The sequence below is a fragment of the Gymnoscopelus microlampas genome (genome assembly GCF_963454915.1).
Source record: "Gymnoscopelus microlampas genome assembly, chromosome: 19".
In the NCBI taxonomy this organism is placed as follows: Eukaryota; Metazoa; Chordata; class Actinopteri; order Myctophiformes; family Myctophidae; genus Gymnoscopelus; species Gymnoscopelus microlampas.
In genome coordinates, this window is record NC_139956.1 from 44269803 (window position 1) to 44281941 (window position 12139).

Sequence of the window (12139 nt, forward strand, 5' to 3'; positions counted from 1 at the left end):
AGTGACAAAGCCCTAAACCGGAAGTTCATGGAATGCATTGAAGTCTACGACTCCTTGTAACTATTTCCAGCTTACTTGAACCACGTGACCGGCGCTGTTTCTGCCCCCTCATTGGTGCAACTCTCTAATACAAGGCTCTGACCGCTTCCAAATAGAAATGTACTGGATGAATGGTTAAAGATCACTTCTTGTTCAAATAATCCCACATACAGCGAGGCAAAACTCGGGGACATCCTCGACCCCATGGCCACTCCTGAGATCTGCAGGTAGAAAGTGTTAAGAAACAGTTTGAAGTGAGCACTTCCTTGATGAGGCCTAGGCCTATACTGTACGCTGTGCTTGGGTAACAGTCAGAACTTCTTTCCAAAATACAACTTAACCAACAAAAGTATTAGTGTATAATGATTCAATGTTCATATTACTAAAGACCTGTGTGTCCTCGATCTGTACAATTGCTTTAAAGATTTTAATGCTCCAACTAACTCCACACTGTCCACAGAGTCTCTGCATGGCGTGTGAAGGTAATGGCTAATGGCTGTAAAGAATAATCTATCTAAATGATGATTTTTTTTCTTCTGTTAAAGTCCAATTGCTGAGATAATCGGTCTCCCTGGGGGAGTATCAGTGAACAGTTGTGGATAATGCTGTTTTGTCTGTATAATAGGGTTTTGATATATTTTTTTTATACAAAAGGTTGTATTAGCCAGTTGTCTCTCAACCATATGCCTCTCTGTTCAACACAACAATGGCACCCCCTTTGTCAGCACTCTGGATGACCTATTGGATGGCTATGTTCAAGTAAAATTTGTGGACTTTATGGAATTTCTTTTCAAACTACTTTTTTTTTTGAAAATATTTGGAAATAATAATAATAATAATAAAAACAAACAAGAGAAGGGGAATATTTACTCGTGACACACAAAAAGTCCCGACCCACTGTTTGGGAAACAGTGCTGTGTACCACTTCTGTCACTTCTCTCTTATCCTCCCATATCTTAGAAAAGCAGGTAGTGTCAACATATGAAAGAGTTTCATAAGCCTGTGCATTGCAATACAATACTGGTTTGTAAAATAGATCGTAGGGGTCTCGCCTAAAATTGACCACTTCTGTAAATGAGTCATACTTCTCTCTTTTTTTAAATCTTTTTGTCATCAGTTTTCTTGCCTAAAGTCGTAAGCCTGTGCATTAAAATGCTGTATGTATGGTTTGAACTGCCCCCTCCATATGACAACAGCTGTCACAATTTTATAGTTTGCGGGTGTTAAAATGTGTGAAAGTTTTTTTATAAGAAATGTGTCAAATGAACAGACAGACAGACAGACAGACAGACAGTCTCTGGTTTTATTCAAAATTACGGCTATAGTGTTGTTATCGCTCTGAGTTGTTATCTCTCTATTAATAATCTATATCGACTGGCCATTAACCATGTGTCTGACATCTAAATCAGTATACACTATGAACTGTAGCCTATACTGTTCACCGTATAGCAGGTGCACTTTGAAAGCAGTGTAGGGGAACCTAATGCTTAAAGGGATATTTCACTTTCAAACATGTTTGGGGTCATTTTAATGTCTACTCAGGCTTTTGTGAGCATCCCGGACAGTTTTTAAGCTACCTGCTTGAATCGGTATTTAGATATTGATATTAATTTTATCAGACACGCCCCCTTATACAAACCCATTGTAACTTCAAACTCCATTTTAATTCATACTGCCCTCCTAATACGTGAGGGGACCATATTTTTTTGATTATTTCATTAATTTTATTTAAATCTTTTTATTGTATTTAAACTTTTTAATTTTCCCATTTAACAAAATTGAAAGCAGTAATTCAAAAAACACGGCCCCCTCTCCCATTAGAAGGACAATATAAGTCACCAGAACCAAGGACTGTTTCGATTAATCTATCAGTTAGCTCACAATGCTATGCGATGCATTGTGAGCTTATACATATTTGACATTACTGATATAGTCTATATCAGTGGTTCTCAAAGTGGGGTCAAATATTGTATGGGGGGGTCCCATGCACAAATCATTTTCAGATGGTGGACCACGGCCAAATACAAGTTTGAGAACCTGTAGCCTATATGGGCTTGCTGGTGTCCGTCTTTCATTCACTTCAAATGTGACGTATTTTCAAACAGTACTCATGCTTCTTTCTGTGAATTTATGTCAAGTCACATCATGCTACAGAGAGATTGAAAGAGGAATCATAATCATTTGACAGAATTCTTTACAGTGGTTAACGCCCACAAGCTATTATAACACTGACAGCAGTTTACAAGTAAAGGAAACAAGACAAGTCGCATGAGAAGGGTTTGAAAACCACAGAGTGAGGCGGGGCTGCTACATGCTGTGTGTGTGTGTGTGTGTGTGTGTGTGTGTGTGTGTGTGTGTGTGTGTGTGTGTGTGTGTGTGTGTGTGTGTGTGTGTGTGTGTGTGTCCACCATGCAGAAACAAGAAGACATGTAGAAGGAAGTGCGGCTGGAATCAATAGTGCAACAAATGAGTTTCAAATATTCAGACACACACGCGCGCACGCACACACACACACACACACACACACACACACACACACACACACACACACACACACACACACACACACACACACACACACACACACACACACACACACACACACACACACACACACATTGCTTTGGATGATTATTGTGCCAATGTTCCCCCCAATGTTCCATTTGGTGCCCAATCTATCATTTAGCTGGGGACCCCCTGGAACTCCCTCAAGGACCCCTGGGGGTCCCCGGACCCCACTTTGAGAACCAATGTGCTGGACGACACATTTCAACATGAAATTGGTGACTAAATTGAGAGCTTCTGCAACTTCTGTAACGTTTCTCTTTGTTTTATCTTTTTTTCGTGCTTTTCGTCCCACAGAGGAAGAAAACAGCAAAAATATTCTTTTATATAAAAATATAAGCTAGTTTCATTAAGCCTGTATGTGGGTCTCATAACAGACTTTATGGACAGATGGTATAGCATCGATTATCATGCTGGGGCCCTTTAGTTGCATAATAGGCTCTATGCACAGCAGCCATATTGGGAATGAATTTGGCCCCTTCCTTACTTCCTTCACAGGTGTTACCAATGATACTAATTAAGACTCTGTTCCATTTAGTGTGGCATAGTGGTTGTCTTATTTTCAAGGACCCCCATAACTCTGAGAGTGTACAAATGGAACCAAATGGACCCGGTTCCAGAGCCTTCATTAGTATCATTGGTAACACCTGTGAAGGAAGTAAGAAGATGCCCAATTTCTTTCCAATATGGCTGCTGTGCATAGAGCCGATTCAGAACCTCTGCCCCAATGTTTTCACATGGGCCAGTTATAGCGCCACCAGGAGGCTGATTTGTGCAAAACCCATTTTTTGATATTACTCCTACAGATTGTATCCAAACATCATGCAAATCGGTACACTGTATCTCTATAGTAATGTGATCAAGACAGATCTGTCGATATTTCATATTCCATCCTCATTGGCCAGAAGTGAACTGGGGACATCTAAGCTATTTATTTTATATTGGACAGAAGCCATTGCCAGCCAAGCTTCCAGTAAACACTGCAGTGTTTACTTCATTTCATGTCTGTGAGCTCTGTGGACAATGATTAACTTTTCTGGATCTGAACCCTATTTTGTGCTTTGGCTATTTGAAAATAGCAGATCAACAATCTGTAATATAGATGTATGTATTTTTGAGGGGGAAAATGGCAGATTTTAAGCGGTTTAAGTAAGTAGGAAGTAGGACAGAGAGGCTTATTGTTGGCAGTGATGGACAAAGAACTCAAATGTTTTACTTAAAGGTAGGGTAAGTGATTTACCTTGGTAAAATAAGTTTTAAATAGCTCTATATTCTGATAGTACTCATTGCTATAGAGTGTTTGTTCAGTAAAAGGAGTCTCCCATGTCTCTCCAGCTCTTTATTAAACAGAAAATGCATTTTCAGTGCTCTTTCCTGATTGGCTTAAACTTTGTCACCTACCTGAAAATGTACCATATTCTGTTTACTGAAGAGCTGGAGAGACCTCTGTGACCAAACAAACGCTCTGTAGCAATGATTACTATCAGAACATAGTACTTTAACCTTTTTAACAAAAAAAGAAAACCAAAAAATATCACTTACTCTACCTTTAAGTAAAAAATATCAATACTGCAAGGTAGAAATATTCTGTTACAAATGAAAGTCCGGAATAAAAAATGTACTTAAAAAGTACAGAACTGGTATCAAACTGTACTTAAAGTACCAAAAGTAAAAGTATGCAGAATGTCCCATTTCAAGTTTTCAAATGTATAAACATATTTTGAAAATAGCAGATCTACAAGCTCACAATCTGCTATTTTCAAATGGCCGAAATGTATATAGGGCTGAAATGATTAATGCCTGTGTCTTCCGCGAGGAAAAAGCCCAACAAATCCACGGTGAGGCCTTTAGGAGGGTCATTCAAGCAAGCCGCAAGTGGAGCCTGCAGTACCACCACGGCCCAAGGAACCATCACGCCAGAAGGAAATGTTTGGATCGGGGTGTTGCAACGGATCTGGTACAACGCTCAGGTCCTGGACCTGGTGAGACGAAGGAGGAGCCTGGCAATAGGCCACCCACAGAGCCTAGTCCCTCCACGTGCCAGAGCCTCCCCGAGTCCCGGGCCCGGCAGAGTAGTTCCGTAGAAGCCCGAAGGCCCCGTCTCTCCCTATTAGGACTGACCGTGGGTAGCTGGGACGTATGTCGGGGCTTGATTAAACCCGGCTGGGTCACCTGGGTGAGGGTGTATGTTATTGCGAAACACCCGATGACCCCAGGCTACAACACTGATGATACGTCCCAGGTGCATCCATAGGTCTGTCTCAATTCAGGGGTTGCAGCCTCCAAGTGCGGATTTTAAGGGCGATGACGTCACAGTGGCGCGCCAAGTGCTGTCCCATTTCGAAGACCCCTTCAAATCCACCCTTCGAATGTGCCCTACTTTCCCCCTTTTCCAAGCGTACACGCGATGTACGCTTCAAGCACTTCGGTGAACAGCCGAGTCCCACAATGCAACGCGAACTGAGCTGACTGGAAAATTTTCTGAGCGGCCGCCATCTTTTTCACCGCTATAAATTCTCGTCCATCTAAACTTCTAAAACTCTCTCTAACTTCTTTTTTGTGCCACGGAATTTACTTTTAAGATGTTTTAGGATAGCATTAAGTAGTTTAAACTTCATATATGTGGTGATACTATTTAAAAATAAGAATTCAGAGAACCGTCCCGTCGGGTCCTGGGGCGGCCAGTGAAACTCACGTAGCCGTCTAATGCAACCTGTTTTCGGCCTGACTCTTCCAAACATGCCGTTGCTCCCACGGTTGTCCGTGGAACGAACTTGGAGCCAGCCTGAACCAGCCTTAATGGTGGACCAAAGCTGTAAGTTTTAAAACCTTTTAAAAGTGTTGTTGTGTCACGGAATGTACTTTTAAGATGTTTTAGGATAGTATGTAGTTGTTTAAACTTCATATATGTGGTAAATGTATCGTGAACGAGCCTACTTTAACGTTAAACCGCGGCCAGCGGTGCTTCTTCTACCCGAACACAGCCAGCTGTTTTCGGGGTAGTCCTTTTCAAATGCCCCCCCCCCCCCCCCCCCCCCCCGAGATAGTCAGTGGTTAAACATTACTGAGATTATACGGCTGGTGTAATTGTTGTGTTTAAACATGAAATGTAGAGGGTTGTATGTCACGAGTCCGACTAGTATTTGTTTTACATTTTGTTAATGGTCAAATTCAGCTGTGGATTAACTGTGGTCGTTAGTAGCGTAAGAGCCCTTTTTGAGTAATGTTTTTATTGCATTCAACAGTGGAGGAAGACCCCATTGATACTGGCCCCAGCCCCCAGTGCCCCGGAATTTAATTTCAAATGTAAGTACCGTGTGTGTGTGTGTGTGTGTGTGTGTGTGTGTGTGTGTGTGTGTGTGTGTGGGAAAAGTACTCAAACGTTTTACTTAAGTAAAAGTATCAATACTGCAATGTAGAAGTACTTTGTTACAAGTAAAAGTCCGGAATTAAAAATGTACTAAATGATCATTTGAACTGGGGACCCCCCACCCTGACAGGCTCTTGGAATTGTAGGAGTAGAGGCATAACATTTTTTTTACTCGGTTCCACAGATAAATATTGTGAAAATAGCAGATCTACAAGCTTGTAGATCAGCTATTTATTTAATAGTATAGTTTATTTTCCTCTTTTTTTTAAAAGGTCTTAAAAGTCTTAAACTGTCACTTTACTGTCATCTGGGGACCCCCCAAAAAGCATGCAGGTTGAGAACCACTGATTTAGACCCTGAAGTGTATGATCAGTGTTGCCAGCTTTTATGAGAGAAATAAGCAACCGGGTCTATGAAAAGCGACTATAGACCACATGAGCACTTTAAACCTATATACCTATTTGAAAATAGCCGATGCATCTTTGGGGTCCATTAGCTCTGGTCGTTAGAAGGAGTTGGAGAACTCCTTCTAACACTAGTATGGACCAGTCCAGAGCTAAGGGGTCCATGACATGAAAATATTTGAGAACCACTGCTGGTTTAAATAATAATTAAAAAAATGTGGAAGCAAGCCCAAATATACAACTACACTTTAGAAACAGGCCCAAGAAGGCCCAATATTTACAAGCAGTAAACAAAAAAAGAAGCCCAAAGTCGCTTATAATAATCTTACATGGCAACACTGTATGATAATGATCTGCTGCAGTTCAACTGTGAAACAGACGACCTACAAGCTCACAGTATGTCACAAATGCGACGTGTTGTGAGCTTTCAGATCTGCGATTTCAAGCAACACCCACAGCCATTCAAAAACATCAGAACGACCTACTATGGAATGCAGTCGGGTCTCTCACCCTCAGAAAGTTGTTAGCCTATTAATGTTGATGAGGACAGGAGACGATTGATTTTGAATAGCTAACGCTAGCTTTTAGGTTAACTGTCATTACTGTCAGGTAGGCGGTTTATTATCCAGAGGGGGAGATCTCTCTCCCCCTCCATGTAGGCTGACACAGTTGGCTGCACAGTGGATGCACTGTTTACATTGCTCGCTTTTAACTTATCTTATGTAAGCCAATTCTAGTCTCACCATTGTGGTTGAAACTTTCTCTCCCTCTTTTTCGTCTCATTCTGCTTTTCACTCTGGCAACTTTCTTTCTGTATTTGTTTTTACCTGGTGTTTGACCGAATACTGGTGGTTTTAAAAACATTTTGAAAATGAACGAGGGGGTCCAAGGATGACGGGGAAAGGCTCTTCTGTGAGCCTGCCCTGCTCGAGTTTACAGATATGTTAACAGAACACAGTAGTACAGGGAAATTATGTGAAATTATTAGATGTTAATGTTTTGATTTTATTTTCAAGGCATTATTTTCACTGGCCCCACCGGGCAAGTGCTTGTTGCATTCTGCTGGCCCTGACGGTTTAAAAAGTACATCCGGGCCACTGGGCCATTTATAATGTCGACCCCTGAATTCATAATAATAATAATATACCCCCCCCCCCCCCCCCATTCATATAATTTCAGGTCATAACAGCATGTGCAGTTCTCCACAACATCTGCATGGATGCTGGTGATATTAATTTGTGACCCCAGAGGATGAGGGAGAGGATGAGGGGGAGAGGGTGTCTGAGGCAGTCAGTGGCGATCTGTGGCGGGAGCAGCTGACTGCGGAGGTGTCTGGCCTGGAGGAGGTGCCCATGGACCATGACTATTAAGTACAGGCAAGTAGAACAAATGTATATATCTACTGATTCCCATCTACTTAAAAATGTTTTGTATGTTTACCTTAGGAAACGTTTGTAATAGGTTTGCTATTCTTGCCTCTTTCTAAAACCATCCACAGTGACATGGCAGCCGTCTATTGGGTCAGCCTTGCAAACCCACCTGATGAACGATGCGGTGGACAGTGGACCACCCCAGATGATGCTCTACTTGCTACCTCGAGGACAAACACCAGGGTCTTCATATGTTGCACCCCATCCGTTTCACTGTTCCTGGTTGAGAAGGTCTAACAACACTGACAGGGACTCCCTGTTTAGCCCAGAAAAAGACTGTGTACCCTCATCATTAGAAAATGTTAACATTGATAGTGTTTATATGAAATGTGTTTTTAATTAGAGTTTCACAGAAGGCACTTTACTGTAATGTTTCCCTGCATTTGAAATAAAATCAATTTGCACTGTTTGAATTGTGTTGGACTAATATGATCATATCATGTAGCTGGAATAATTAACATGTTTACTTAAGTAACATTTTGAGGTATTTGTACTTTACTTGAGTATTTCCAATTTCCAATACTTTCACTTCTACTCCACTACATCTCGGAGGCAAATATTGTACTTTTACTCCACTACATTTGATAGAGTTAATCTTGTTGATAATAATTTGTCAAGTGTCAGAAACCTGCTTAAAATGTCATCTCTGATATAATATGCTTCTATTTCTCCTATTCTACTTCTGTGCAAGGCCGCTGAGCTGGCTCTGTTTGAGATAACACTCTCTCCTTAGAGTCCCACTAACTTTGTTTTGCTCTGATGGGTTCAGCCTGGTATGTTAACCATAACACTAGGAGGTTAATCTCGGACTGTTTTCAGAACAATACATCTCGGTGTTCTTCTCTACGATAACCATTCTTTTCAGTGCCACGCAGTGACCACTGACCACTGACCGGTCAGAGCTGTCACACCATCATCATCTACCATCCTCATCTTCATCATCTTCATGGCTGCCTGTATTAGAGTCTTCTTTCCTATGTTGCCGTTATGAAAGTGTCTGGTACTTTGTGTGGGTGATGAGGAAAAACAGCTCTATCAACATTTATTTTAAAACTTTAGTTACTAGTATACTTTGCAGATACATTATGATATAATGAAACACACATTAACCACTTTAACACTATTTTAGACTGTTTGAAAATAGCTGATCTACAAGCTCACAAGCTTGTAGATCGGCTATTTTCAAATAGTACTTTTACTTTTGGTACTTTAAGTACATTTTGATGCCAATACTTTTGTACTTTTACTCAAGTAAATGTTTAATTCTGGACTTTTACTTGTAACAGAGTATTTTTATATTGCAGTATTGGTAGTGTATACCTTCAAAAACTGTTCAAAACAGCGTATCTGATACGTTGATACGCATCTGATATGCTGCACCCAGTGGCTGCTGGCTGGGCTTGGGAAAAAATGTCCGCACATTTTCCACTTTACATGTTTCTTACCCCTTTCTGCACATCGTATCCAAAAAGTAAAGGTATTCTGAAATGCTCACACAGATGTTTGACATTTTAACGTACCATAAAATCCATCCAACGAGTTGAAAAAAGTGTTTAAATCGCTTCTCTCCTCAGCCGGTTCAATAATATTATGCATTAGAAGATGCAATTCAACATTTGACCAGTAGGGGAATCAGTAATGTTATCTCTATGGGCGCAACTCTTGCGCAATGTCTTAAAAACATGTAACCGGCGGAGGAGAGAGGCGAATTAAGTGCCTTTTTCAACTCGTTGGATAGATTTTATGGTACGTTAAAATGTCAAACATCTGTGAGCATTTCAGAAAACCTTTACTTTTTGGATACGATGTGCAGAAAGAGGTAAGAAACATGTAAAGTGGAAAATGTGCGGAGATTTTTCAACCAAACGGCAGAGATAAACGAGGAACCTCATCTCGGAGCTATACAGCGGAGGGTGAGGTTCCGATTGGAGCTAGTCGGACATCAGACCGTTATGACAAAACCAGAACATAATTAATTTAATGAATATTATAACAATAAAGAGCGAGGAATCAACCACGATAATAGAATGGCCTTATGAACAAATATGCTAGAGCAGTGGTTTGATTGATTGACTGACTGATTGAATTTTTTGTTGGGCAAAAGAATGTAAAACAATCCTTTTCATGTCAAGGATCCCCAAAATGATATGTATTTGGCCGCGGACCCCCATCTCCAGATATTTTGTTCCAGTGACCCCCAGAAGCAAAGATTTTAGTGACAAATGTTTGCTTAACAAAATATATATTCAAAAATGTGCACAAATTCAAAAATAGATCTACAAGCTCAAGCTATGAGCTTGTACATCTGCTATTTTTGAACCCATCAATGAACTAACCCATCAAAGTCACACAGTATAGGTTACGTCGGACATCGTACCGTTATGACAAAACCAGAACATAATTAATTCAATTGAATGAATATTATAACAATAAAGAGCGTGGAATCAACCACGATAAATAACATGGCCTATGAACAAATAGACTTGAGCAGTGGTTCTCAAACATTTTCATGTCAAGGACCCCCAAAATGATATGTATTTGGCCGCGGACCCCCATCTCAAAATATGTTGTTCAAGTGACCCCCAGAAGCAAAGATTTTAGTGACAAATGTTTGCTTAACAAATAATATATTCAAAGATTTGCACAAATTCAAACAATAGCAGATCTACAAATAGCAGATCTGCAAGCTCAAGCTATGAGCTTGTATATCTGCTATTTTTGAATAGCCAAAGTATAAAATATGGTTAAAGTGGTTAAAATTATTGTGACGTCGCTATATTAATTAAATCGTTTTGTGGAAGACCCCCTGGAACCCCTGCAAGGACCCCTGGGGGTCCCCGGACCCCACTTTGAGAACCAATGGGCTACAGTTGTAAGTGGGTCTGTCAATCCCATCAAGTTCGTTCCGCAGACAACCGTGGGAGCAACGGGACATTTGGAAGAGTCAGGCCGAAAACAAGCTGCTTTCAACGGCTACATGAGTTTCACTGGTCGCCCCAGGACCCGACGTGACGGTTCTCTAAATTATTATTTTAAATAGTTTCATGATTAATTGACCACATGTATGAAGTTTAAACAACTTAATGCTATCCTAAAATATCTTAAAAGTAAATTCCGTACCACAAAAAAGAAGTTTTAAAGCTTTTTAGAAGTAAAAAATAAAAGGCCGGAGAAACAACAGTGGTGGACGCTCGGCTTTTTCCGGGTTCACTCGACTCGACTCGGCGAAGTGCTGTCCCATTTCACAGGCAGAGTGTATGCCCTATGCGCCCTCCAGGGGGCAGTGCCCTACCCACCCTACCTAGGGTGTGCACTTGGAGGCTGCAACCCCTGAATTGAGACAGACGTCTTCAAAGGGTTGTGTGTCAACAGCCGCATAGACTGGGCGTGAACTTTCTTCCCAGAAGGTCTCTCTACCCTTTCAGTTATGCATGTAACCGGTGGATAGTGAGAGAATAAATCGTCTGTCGGGTGGAAACCTCTTACGGCCGAAACTTACATTTCGGGATTAAAATCCCAAAATATCAAAAGCAGCAGATCTACAAGCTCGAGTTTGTAGATCTGCTACTTTTGATACTTTTGTGACGCTGTAGTATGATCAATAGGGCATGCATTAATTTACACAAAAAAGCACACATATGGAGATAAGGTTTCTGCCCAACAACAAAAGTAGCAGTAACATTACATTCTTTATATACGAGCATTCAAGCTGATATCCTAGTCAAGGGGCAAGTCTTAGATATTTACGATGAGGCCGACACGGAAGCTTGTAAATGGCCAGAGTGGCGCTGTTTTACCCTGCACCGACCTGCGGTGTCAGAAAGAATTTATTTTAACGCAAGTGAATGGGTTTTTTGACAAACTTTAGACTAGATTTTCTTACTGTAATAAAAATTGTCATAAATTCTATATGCTTCCAGTCGCTAGTTTAAAGTCTCCTTTCAATCATCAGGATATGCGTTTTGCTAAATTATGGTCCTATTTATTATAAAATTGACGATAAAGTAGGCTATTCTCTAGGAGGGGCGAGATGATTTGATTGACAAGCTACACAACCAATAGCATTCATTCCCCGCCCCCCGCTCTTGATTGACAAGCTACCCAACCAATAATGCTCTGGTCTCATTCTGACGCGTATTGAAAGATGGCGGACCTAGTCTTGGAACAATCGGCTTCATTTTCGGTCTGTAGAAAGCAGCGGAGTGGGTTTGTCCATCTCATTTATACAGTCTATGATCCTAGTCCATCCACGTGGCTTGCAGACTCAGATGGCGTGCTTGTCAACGTGCGAGGTGATAGGCTGCCCGGCACAGGCGGCCTGCTCAGACATA

General features: G+C 41.0%; 1 long non-coding RNA gene across 1 annotated transcript; it reads left to right on the plus strand.

Moving 5' to 3' along the window:
* Positions 1–5104: 5104 nt before the first annotated feature.
* On the plus strand, positions 5105–8211 carry LOC311034321. Its single transcript, XR_014599590.1, has 4 exons — positions 5105–5419; positions 5850–5910; positions 7558–7754; positions 7877–8211. It is a non-coding gene; the product is annotated as an uncharacterized lncRNA (long non-coding RNA).
* Positions 8212–12139: the final 3928 nt, after the last annotated feature.